This window comes from Columba livia, chromosome 1 (genome assembly GCF_036013475.1).
Source record: "Columba livia isolate bColLiv1 breed racing homer chromosome 1, bColLiv1.pat.W.v2, whole genome shotgun sequence".
NCBI classification, from domain to species: domain Eukaryota; kingdom Metazoa; phylum Chordata; class Aves; order Columbiformes; family Columbidae; genus Columba; species Columba livia.
Window position 1 is genome coordinate 151,637,542 of NC_088602.1, and position 12,118 is coordinate 151,649,659.

General features: G+C 38.0%; 1 protein-coding gene across 4 annotated transcripts in view; it reads right to left on the reverse strand.

Moving 5' to 3' along the window:
- Positions 1 to 12,118, reverse strand: part of CHRM2 (cholinergic receptor muscarinic 2) — a 108,605-nt gene that overhangs the window by 37,908 nt on the left and 58,579 nt on the right. Inside the window, exon 2 of one of the 4 annotated variants that reach the window (XM_065065750.1) lies at positions 9,754 to 9,888. The exons of the other annotated variants lie outside the window; for them this stretch is intronic. The gene's annotated coding sequence lies outside the window, so the exon portion shown is untranslated. The remainder of the gene's footprint in view (positions 1 to 9,753; positions 9,889 to 12,118) is intronic. 4 annotated transcript variants of the gene reach the window in all.

A 12,118-nucleotide genomic window follows, 5' to 3' on the forward strand; every position in this document is an offset into this window, starting at 1 on the left:
CTGAAATACTCCAAACAGATTTGCTTCTCTAAAGACTGATGCACACCACAGTGTGTTCCATCGTTTGTATCTACTAAGCTACACACTGGATCTCTGTATTCTGTCATTCCCCATCCTCCCTGGAGACTAGCAAAGATAAGTTTTCTGGGTTTTGATGACTCTGCAGGGCTGCTCCCAACATGGCATATTTTATTCATTATCATATTTTTTATACTTAGAGAAAATATATTTCCTTCTGAAACAAACTTCAGTTTTGTAGACATTCAGGAAACTAAAATGCCAGTTCTGAGACCTGGAGGCTTGTGGTGCTCAGATGATGTTAAAGAAATGTCTTGTCTAATGGTTAGTGTTATTTGGTTTCAGATTAATTCCCCTACATTTGGCTGCTCCTTCTGCAAACATTTACACAAGCTTTCTGAAGAACTCTCCAAGCCCAGGAGAAGACACTATAATCAAGTGCTCCAATCTGTCACTTGTAACTGCTCTGTGCTGTGTTTCCAGCTCCAGTTGTCCACCATTAGTGGTGTCACAGTGAGCTAAGGTAGCTAATTTTCAAAATGATACTTGTGGGCCCCCAATTTGTAGAGCTCTCAGATGATGCCAGCGCTATTCGAACATGACCTGTTACTGAAACAAGTAAACTGAGGCATCAAGTATCTTGGGCATTCTGTTACCTGTAAACCCTCAGTTATCTGCAAGCACATGGCAGCATCACTCCGCAGATTCCTCTGATCACTGACCTTGATCTTCTGTCACATCAATTTGACTTTGACCTTGGATCTTTGTCACATCAATTTACAGATGTCTAGAAGAAAACTACTTGCTTATTTCTTCTTTGACCTCTTCTGGCCTTTAAGGTATTGTGTGAGCAGGGGTTTTACCATCCCTTGTTCTTCTGCTGTTACGCAGCAGTCTGCCAGACTCTGCTGGGAGTCTACCAGCAGATTCCTCTACAATTTTGCCTAACATTCACATTCTCCAATACTTGATATGTCAGAAGAATTTGAAGCAGGTTACCTCACTCTTTACTCTGAAGAGTCTATGGCTACCACAGATCCTATTCTTCTTATGCTTATTCACTTATTTGACATATTTTCAAGGTCTCAAGAATTGTTCCGGATTATCCTCACTTCTTACGTATTCTAGAAATATCTGATTGTTACCTAGAAAACTTATTAAACTCGTGGTCTAAAATCTCCTTTATGACACTTTGATTATTTCATTCATTAACAACATTATAAATACTTGAAATACCACTTTAAATTATATCTTAAGTGGAGACACTCACAGTTTTAAATAGAGTTACATTTATCACATTCCTTGCAAGAAATTGCACGTTATGGTAACCAATTTGAATCTTTTAAAGAAGTCAAAGTTTGGGTGCCCAGAGTAGTATATATATCTTATTATTGTTTCCTGGCATATCTGATTATATTCAATAGGAACTTGAGAAGCTTTCTGCAAAGAATATTCCAATTGATAGTAACACTAATTCTTTCACCTCACAATAAACACTTCTCTGGCTTTGTGAAACCTATTGTGTTTGAGTGGCCAAAGCTGTGTCGTATTCATATTCCTTCTTGACCACAGAGATCCAAGAATGTGAAATAGGTTCCCCTGAAAAGAAGCAGCTTAACTGCCTTAGTCCAGGTACTTTTTTAGCAGCCTCATGTTGCTGTTACACAGATTGTCCTGTTTTGGGTATTGGGACCCAGTGTAACAGCAACTTCAGAAGGAACAGTTGCACCAGAAACCCAGTGAGGAAAAGGAAAGAGATGCAAAGCTGAGCCCCCAGTGAGAACAGTTTCTGTTTTCATGGCAACACCAATGACAATATACTATACAAAAGAATGAGCAGGGTGCCATGCATTTCCATGGGACATAAGCCACCACAATAGAGATTTTCAGTCATTTCAGTCCAAATTTTTTCATTGTGGTGGACTTCAGGGTCAACAGGAAAGGATCCATTCTGGATTGTCCCAGGAAATTGCAATGTGATGTGTTTGTGTGCCTACAAACAGGAGTAATATTTTTCAGCAATATGGTAATGCTTGTCTTCAGAAAAATCCAAGTAGTGGTAACTCATGTTCACTATTACTGTCAGTGGTATGCATTGGCTAATGAGAAATTTCCAAGATAAAACTGGAAACAGATTGATAATGGAATAATGTCTAGTAGGGGGTTGACCGTTGAAAAGCAGCTGACAAGCATCTAAAATTTCTGAACTCTGGCCTGATCTGGTCAGCTCATGTAATTCTGTTGACTTGTTTTTCTTGTTTGTCAGAATTATATACAAAGCTTTACAAATTGCATTTAAAAATACTTTCAGATTTATCTGGAGATAGAGGAACATACAAGGCAGGACTTTGCAATTGGGATGTGTAATGTATGTCAGCTCAGAGATTTCATCTCTGCTGGCAAGCAGGACTGAGCCTGATGCCTTCATGCTTTAAAGTCACTTCTGCATTGACTGTAACAGTGATTATAACAACCTCTACCGATATTTTCAGCCTTGTGAAGTGTGAGAAATAAGCAGTTCCCTTTTCTGAGATTTCATGAGCCTATTCAGGATTCTCCACTCCACGAATATGCAACTAAGTTGTAGGAAGTAAAGAAACAGAGAGTGAGAAAATATTAAAGTCAAAGAGGGCATAAAATAGGAAAAAGACCTTAACCATGGATAGAAATAAAAGCCATGCAGACAGAATGGTATCATGACAAAGGTGTAAGGACTTTGCTGTGCCAGTGTGCAGTTCAATACCTGCTTGCTAGTGATGGTTACTGGTTTACTGGTTAACTACTGCAGAACAAAGAAAGATGGAGGAGTTTTCATACCTACAGCAGTTATGTTTAATTGTTGTACCTAAGTTAGCAGCCTTATCTTCAACTATGCAATGAATGAAGACAGAGGAGTTCTTTCACTGTGATTTTGCTCTTCAGAGCTCTGAATTAGGTTCCTGAAATCTTCCTCACTTATCCCTCTTAGGCTCCCAAACCAAGCATCTCATCTGGGTGCCTGGGGATGTAGAACATGAAACCTCACCATACCAAAGAATGAACTGTGCCCCTTAGTCTCTGTTATTCAGTTTAATCCTAGGGAGCATTTCAGTCTCCCATCTTCATCTCATCTCCCCTTCATGACTTATTTTGCAACCTCATTAGGAGAAAAAATGACAGTCAACCAAATATAAGTACCTTGAAAGGAGCAGAGTAAACAGCATGCCAATAAAACTGACCATCCAGCCTCCCTCAAGAGATGCTTTTTATTATGTTCAGCTGCAAGTGCCATTTCCCTGGTGCTGCCCATTCATCTTGTGCGGGGTTACAAGTCAAATCTGCATGCACTCAAGCTTTCCTGGGGGTGGAGAGACCCAGCAGTGGCCAGCTCATGGCAAGTAAACTGTGTCATAAAACTTCAAGAATTCCCCCATAATTTAGACCCTGACTTTTTGTTTTGTTGCTATGGATGGAGTAGAGGACTGCAATTGGACATTCCTCAAATGCGTTGCCTTGGCATGTCAGGCAGATATGCACAGTTTATTTGAGATGCCAGAGAAATAACAGAGGGATTAAGAGTGGGGAATAAAAGCTATGGTATAGTCTAAGCAGTGTGCAGTGGTAACATAGTTGAGGGTAGGAACAGGAAAATGGCATTTACCCAGCAATAAAGTGAGCAGTGTCAATTTGCAGGTACTCTTGCCAGTGGGGTAACATTCATCTGGGGGGCAAAAGGGTATATTTGTGTGTTTTGCAAGGAAAGGGGGAACAAAGAAATGAGAAATATCCAAGTACATTGCTATAGAAAATAATAGCGGAAGTTTCTATAAAAGCAGTTGCTCAGTTTCTCACCCCAAGTCAAACTGAAGTAAAAGGCCAGTGAATGCAATGATGACAGCTGTGATGGCAGTTCAGTTGGTATCTATTTCAATCAGCAGCAAGTGACTTTGCCTTCTTCAGTCTTTTGACATGAAGAAAGAGTGGCTTGATTTTTAGCACTTAATGATACTAAACCATAACCAGCTGTAGAAAGGGCAATAAACCTTTCTGGTTAATATATTTTGGAATCCCAAATCAAACCATCTAGCTAATTTCAAATCCTAAAGAAGACACTTCTACAACTCCACAATATTTGCATCTTGTAAGCCTGGTACTACAGCAGGGAATTTTGCTTTTTACTATAGAAGAAGCTTTCTTGCTCATTGTTTTACTGTTGAGTCATTAAAACATTTCTTGCTAGCAAAGATCCAAGCACAGCTTACATTTCTCTTTTCATACCCTGGTTCAATTACGGTTTTCATTACCTCAAAAGTTAGCTTAACTGCTCCCTGTTGTCCAACAAGTAAGTGAGTAAATAAATAAATCAGCAATTTAACTACAAGGGAAAGAAATCTTCATTCTGGCGTTTACCACAAAGTACTCTAAGCATCTGTTTCCAAGCTGTATAAGGGCTACACTGAGTGAAGATTCTTCTCTGAACATTTCAGATCAAAGTTTCTTTCACCTCTTCTGCCTCTAACAAGGTTTTTGTAGTTTACCTACTGAGAGATCAGAGACTGCCACTATCTACCTTAGAGAAAAAAAGAAGGGGATTCAGTGATCATATGAAAGACACTCAGTGTCAGATGGTGCTTTTTTGCCCCATCCCTCTCAAACAGGGGAACTCTGGAAAAATTTAAAACTCCACAGATACGGATCTGGTGCAAGAAGATGGGTTTTCATACAGCTGAAGAGCTCACTACCACAAAACAGGTTTATCACCAACATTTAAAAAGGACTTAATATGTGTGTTCATAACAAATATATGTAAAATGTTCATAATATAAGGTTGCAAGGTGAAGGGTGAGATAACATGGTCTTTTAACTCATCGGTGTCTGAATTTCAGTTTAGGACAATTTCTAAGCAGTCTGACACAGATTTTTTTTTTTTTTTTTCCTCTTTTTTTTTTTTTTTTTTTCCTCCTAGTAACAGCTATTCATCCTGATATTTGTCTCGAGCTTCTAATTTCTCTGATAAGAGTATCTGAAGAGCTATTGGACAATGACATAGGGAGGATTAAAAACTCACTGGACAAGTCCTATGTACTTACAATCTAACACTGTTTGGCTAGCACAAGGCATGTTGAGATCACCTCTGAATATGCTCATCTTTCAGCCTTTGTTAGACTATTAGATTTCCCAAAGATATTGATTACTTGAAAAAAATGTACTTCCTCTCTGTACCCTTGTATGCTCCAGGGACCTTAGCTTAGTCCTACTCTGAGGGTGAGGCTGGAAGGTTTGGAGAGGATAATATATTCATTTTTGTAACTGAAACTTCTTACACTGACATGATTGCAATTATTAAGAGTAGCAAAAGGATGTGCCCAATCTATAACTTGAGGTAATGTTTGGCAACTTGAGCAATATGAATCATCCATTATCTGAGTAATGTTTTTAATTAGTTAGAATTAATTTTAAGATGTCCTCTGATATTTTGTTGTGCAATATAAGGTCACCAGCATTATTTTTTTAGATGTTATGCTTACGTTGAGGCTTATATGCAATTCCCACCAAATACAAATATTTTATATGTTTTAGTTCAAACTGGTTTTCTACTTACGGAAAAGATTTTGGAAATGGTGCAGAGTCTAAATTTGAAGCCTGTGGTACCTCCTTAGCTGTATATGAAGTGTTGTTCCTGTGTCACCAGGTCTCAGAGCCATGATGCTGAGACATCAGAAGCTGTAAGGAGGAGTTAGTGATATATCTGCCTGCTCAGTGTTTCAGATCGTCTTTGACTGTAAATACACAGAGCTGCATTGAAGCTAGTAGTCCTACCAGCTAAAAAAAAAAAAAAAAAGAAAAAAAAGAAAAGAAAAAAAAAAGGTATGGATTCGAGTAAGGTTCCATTCCTCAGTCAGTAGGTTTCAAGGCCACCTACCACTCAGCCAGGCACTGCTACCTTCAAATTAATTACAATTCTTTTTGGTTACTCCATCAAAAAATCTCAAAGATTATGTGGTCCCAGCACATGGCCCCATGACGTTACGTCAGGCCAGCCCCAGCTCAGGCAGAGGACTTCTTTTTTTCAGAGATCTCAGTAGGGCACCTTTTTCTGCACTGACTTAGTTTCCATTTTTATTCGAGTATATCTGAATAAGTAATCGAGAAAATCCACTCTCTTCTGCACAGCCTCATAGCTTACAATTTAGTTGTACATGCTCTTTCTGTCTCTGGAGACAGTCATCCCCACACTCCATTACCAGAGGAACAAAGACAAAACGCCAGCTTCCTGAGAACACTAAGACATCTTTAACTGAATAATAATTGATATTTTTATGGATTTCCAGATCATTTACTGATATTGAACACTTCAGTGGCTTAATCCTTCCTCACACAATGTGGAGGAAAATAATACCTTGATAGACTTCATCATTCATGAAAGGCAGACAGACCAGGCAAGCCAGCATGAAAATATTTTCATTATACTTTGTCAGAGGTATATCACAGGAGATAAAAGCATTATTCCTTCACCACTTTAATTTGGGAAATTTATTCAAGTTTGAATTTATTTATAATTAAAAATTTCAATCGGGTCTGAAGATTGGGCTTCCAGAAGTTAAGAAGTAAGGGAAACAAGACAGAAACAAGTATATGAATGAAGAGTGGCAGAAGACCATAGGCTTTCAGGAGAGCACTTCCTTGCTTCAGACCAGGCTTGGAAAAGAAAATAATTCCTAGAAAACAGTAAGTGTTATGGAAAAGAGGTTAGGACAAGCCTCATGTTTCATTAACTCTTTGCTTTATGCAAATTTAATACTACACAGTACCACTAAATACTTATAAACCGGGTTAACTCACTGCAAAACTTTCTGTGGGTAGATGTTCTCCAGACTAGTTAGTATGTGTTCTCCAGGTTTTTCTCTCTATCTTTACCAAACTATATTTATAAAGTAGAAGTATCTAGAGATGCAAATGAATGGCACCTGGGATTCATAACGAACACAGAAAACTGACTTCCTGATCAAAGAAAACAGCTTTATCATAAATTTATTTCTGGAGCTGAATCCAAGCTTACAAAAGTCACAGGGATTTTCTCTTCTGTGTTTCAGTAATTTGGGGATTGAGACCTTGTGAAACTGTGCAAGATAAAATAGGTCGTATTGCAAAATAGGAATGTTGATCATTAGACTACTCAATTTCTGCTTCTGCAGATACTATATTTATGTTGTGTAAAACAGTACTTGATAAGGGTTGTCAAATTATTTTGTCTCTAGTACAAACCTAGTACTGTTTTTATGTTTGAGCACTGATTTGTTACTGGTGGCTTATAGTCTAACAGTATGTCAAAATAGGAGATGTGCCAGAGAATCAGCTATAACAAACTGGGGTAAGCCATATAAACAATTCTATTTCCTTTCTTGTCAGTTGTGTTGTAGACAGCAGAGGCCTCATACTGCTGAGGTGGATTGTATTGAAGGAATAAAGATGAGGAGTATTTAGCTGGCCTTTGGTTCATGCTGGAAAAGGTCAATAGCTCGTCTGCAGTCTTGATTGCCATTGAATGTCTAAGAGTGAGAATTAAAGAGATTTCCAAAAAGTGCCTAGAATTTGCTTTATTCTGTTACCATTTCAAGTCGATAACAAAGTACTCTTGACATTTATAGTAGCGGGGTCATAGCAGGGCAGGGGATTGAAATTCTTCCCATCCTAAAACCTTTACAAATACTTTACTGATAATGGCATCAAGTCCCAGGTCTCCAGCCATGTACCTCATTCAGCAACAATGTGTCTTCTTTAATCAACCAATTTAGAAAACATAGGAATGGATGCTCCATGTTTTTCATACAAACACAATCTTTTTAAAAATCTTGCCAAGCTTTTAGTGTCAATAAAATTTCCCTGCAGTGAGAAGCTCTAATTTAATTTATTTGCATTAAACTGTATTTCTTTTCCCCTGTTGTACATTTGCTGCCTATTAGTGCATCTTGTATTATTGAACTCAAGGTAAACAGACATCTCTATTTGGCCTTCTTTATGCAATTCATTTGTTTTTTTTAACTATCATGATTAATGTAACTCACCTAGCCTCTTCAGTTCCTTCTTATACCGATATGTTCCCTCCGTGCCTTTACACTTTCCCATTTCTATTCTTTCTTTCTTAAAGACAAGACAACCAAAGATGTCAGGACTGAATATACTGTGGATGAGACACTTTACATTCTGTTTTATTCACTCCCTCCCTCTTCAGTGTTTTGTTTCCGATTAACTTGAGGTTCTTAATTATTATTTTATTTCTCTAGAAAGGTTACCTTGATTTCAAATCCTTTTAGTGTACATGGGCAGTCTCAGGTTTGTCCATATTTGCCACCTTGTATGTAATGTAATTCTTTAGAAATACTTACAACCCTACCTATTCTATCTTGGCTAACCTAATTGTTGCCCTCAGTTCATTTTGCCAACTCAACATTTCCCTTTAGCCTATTGACTTCTTTAAGTTGTTAATACATTTAATAATTAAGAGGAACCAATTCAGGAAGTAGCCTATTTATCCGTCGAACCTTATACTGAGGTTTTATGTTATGTCTGTTGGCTTATTATCTCTTTGAGAAAGCTTTTTCTATGAGAGTGTGGACTCTGAGGAGAGCTGAAGGATGGAGGTGAAGAGTCTTTGCTTACACAGGGCATCAACCAAGTCTTAATAGGACATGAGGGTATTCAGGTACTTCAAAGCTTGCACTCTATAAAACTACACATTGGTCTGAGTAGCTTCTTAGTCAGAGAAATGTGGAAAATTAAATTGTCTTCCTGTAGGAAATATTAGTCATTTGTTTTCAACCCACACTGACGAAATTTTGACATCTTAACTATTTTCACATAAAAGAAAGTGGAAAACAATCTCATTTTGGGAATACTGGACTGAAAAATGTCTACTCTCTTCATCAAAGAGAAGATTACTAATCTTGAAAGTCTGATGTGTTTGATGTTCAAAAATATCTACTGTACTTCTGACAACTAAAATACCAGTGTTGAGTTTTTTTTTTTAGATTAAAAAATAATGTTTGAAATGTTCTAATTGAAACATCCTATAACTGTTGTCACAGGAAAATGTCTGTTTGGTTCTTGTTGGCATTTGTTTATTTGGTTTTGTTTATTTTGTGGGATTTTTTAAAATTATTTTTGTTTCCTTGATACTTCAAATTTTTAAGGAAAAGATTCAGTCAAAAAATTTTAGATTTCTCTCTCCTCACCTATTCTCTATTTATTTTCTATCAGAAAAAAAAATGAAGGACCATCTTAGAGAGTATTGTCACAACGTTCACTGAAGGTATAGGGAACATCCATGCAAGCACTCCTACAGTGTGCCAGGGAAGGGGCATTTTGAAGAGATGTGCCTTTTAGAAAGACATCATGTTTTTCTGCATAAACTCAGAAATTAACTTCATTTCATTTAATAATCTTGGATCAAGTATTATTCCTTACAGCCTGCTTAACCACATTATCTTAACTGTGTCTAGTTTTCATTTTCATTAAAATACTTTTGATAGATTATGATAGTGCTGTCTTTATTTGCTGTTGTTGTTAATTTAGTACAGAGGGAAATAACAGAGGACAAAATCTTGTTTTGATGTGGAAATGGAGCCTAACATCCTGGTCATAGGAACCAAAAATTTTGGATTTGAGTCTGGGTAAACATCTGTGGAACTGGAACATCTGTTTTAACAACAGTAACAACAAAAAGACAAAAGTGATGAAATGAAATGTTCTAATTACCTTGTCTTATTTGGATGAGAGAGTTTTGTGGCAAAATACATGTCACCTTTCAGATTTCAAGGGGGCTTCATCTCATCTTTTCTGACATAGGCAGGTAGCTCATGGTGCTCTAATCCTCACAGCAGGCTTGGCTACCTGGAGATGTCCAGCAAAGGCAAACTGAATCAGTTAATGGAGTGAATTAAAGTGCATTAAAAATCCTGTAGGTGTTCTCTTTTGAGTGTTAAAAGGCTGTATGTCACAGCAGTTTAATCTATCTCTGTGAAAGGCTCATTCTCAGTGAAGTGTTAGCACAAGGTATAACTCCGGCATTGCTCCTGGCTGAACTCCTGCACACACAGAGTATTCTCTAACTTGAATTAAGCAATGATTTAGACACCTTTGCTGTGTTTTGCATCCTTGTTGGTGGATCAGCTGAAGTGCCTGGTATCTTGCTTATCTAGGTGTGGAGGCTTGTTAACAGCTGGCGTGCAGTCTGCCATACTACAACAGAGCTGAGTTAGCTGTTTTGTCACAGACCCCAGCTAAAGGTTGAGTAATGCTTACTTTCAAACCAGCAAGGGAGAATTCAGCCACTCTCTGATAATCCCCATATAGAGCCTGTCACTAGCCAGTCTCTCCCCACAGCTTCAGTGTTTGCAGCGTGACCATGTTTGCCCAAGGGAAGCCAGCTCCAGAGGAATCAAGCTGCCTCTGAGGGTACACACACATGACTGGAAGCAATTGAGTTACTGAGGCTTAACAAGTTACCTCTAATCAGTTGATGAGCTGTAACTCAATAAGACACAGAGATTTTATTGCTTTTAATTGCATTTCTCCATCTTTGGTAACCTGAGTTGACCCTGCACTGGTGATGTTTCCTGAGAAACTACAGTAATATATGAGCAGAAGGACATGAATGGGGAGGAGGGGCTATTCATTTCTCCTTCTTTAAGTCACATTAATTAGCTGGTTTTTCCCATGGTCTTCTCTGGAGCCAAAGGAAAGAGGAGCCTCTGCAAGGTGGCTTTGAGCACATAAACTAGGTACTTCCTCAGATTCTTTCTCTGGAGAAGCTTACCTCTCTGCACTGATGACCGAAGTCTTTAGAAAGAGTAGCCAGCTAATTCAGACATAAATGCTTCTTTTGGGTATCATGCCTACATGAAATAGAAAGTTGAGTTTTGGAAGAAATTGCCATCCATGTCTTCTGTGCCAACAAACAATAGATATTTCCCCTATAAGGTGTCTGATGCCAGCAGAGGCTACATATGTATGTATTCACAGGTTTTGGTTTAATCACACTGGTCTTTTGCATATGACAGAAATTTAATATTTTAATTAAGCATTCTTCACTTCCCCCCATTTTTTTATTCTCCCTAAATCTGGCCTGTACAAAATTCTGAAGTCTTTCATGCTGGCAGAAAACTTCCCACTCATCTTGGAAGTGGCAGGTTTATGCTGGTGGTTAATAGTGGGAATGAATGGCACCAGGTGAGGCACAAGGATATCCCACAGTATTTCCCTCCAGCAGAGGCACCTGAGACAGTGCAGAGGGATTTTTTGCTTTTTAGTGATGAAATATGAGGATGCCAGATTGAGGAAACCAGATCAGATGTGACTGAAGGATTTGGCCACAGAGTAAACTGTAATTAGGATTTTGTTTTTGGTTTCTTCCAGATGCAGACTGTTGCTACAGCATTTTCAGACGTTAACAAACTGCACAGTGGAATAACATTAAGAAGTCATTTCATTTTTTAAATTAGCATTGGCCTTTCATTCACCTTTCCATCCTCTTGGGTTACGCAACTTCATAATAGAAGTATTTGTCTGCCTTCCTTCTATTTGCCTTCGTTGTTTGTGTAATTGGAAACAGTCAATACAACTGAGCTTTTGTGGTTTGGTTTTAGTTGCTCTTACTGTCAACTGTGCAGAGTATCATTTAATATTACTGTTTAGAAAATCACTTGTATACAAAGGCTTTTCAGAATTATGAATTCTGAAAGCTCTTCTGTAACTGCATGAGGAAAATGGGTTTAAACTTGTACATTTGCAGTCAAGTTAGGGGAACTTCTGAAGGTTATAGCAACCCAGGGTGGGTTAGAGGAATTTTAACAACAGCAGTATAAGCAGTTCTCTGCAAAGGTCTACCCACACAACATACCTCTGACTTTAAGTTTCATGACATATTCAAAGCCTTATTCTTATTAATCATCTCTTATATCCCATTTTTGCAAATATGGAGCCTGTTTCAATCAGACTTGCCACTGAAAAGTGGGTGAAATATAAGGTTTCATTTTCTGAGACATTTAACTGTTACATTCAAAATTAAAGTAATAGTAAGTAGAAATAGAGAGGTCTGCCACTCTCACAGTTCAAGTCCTGA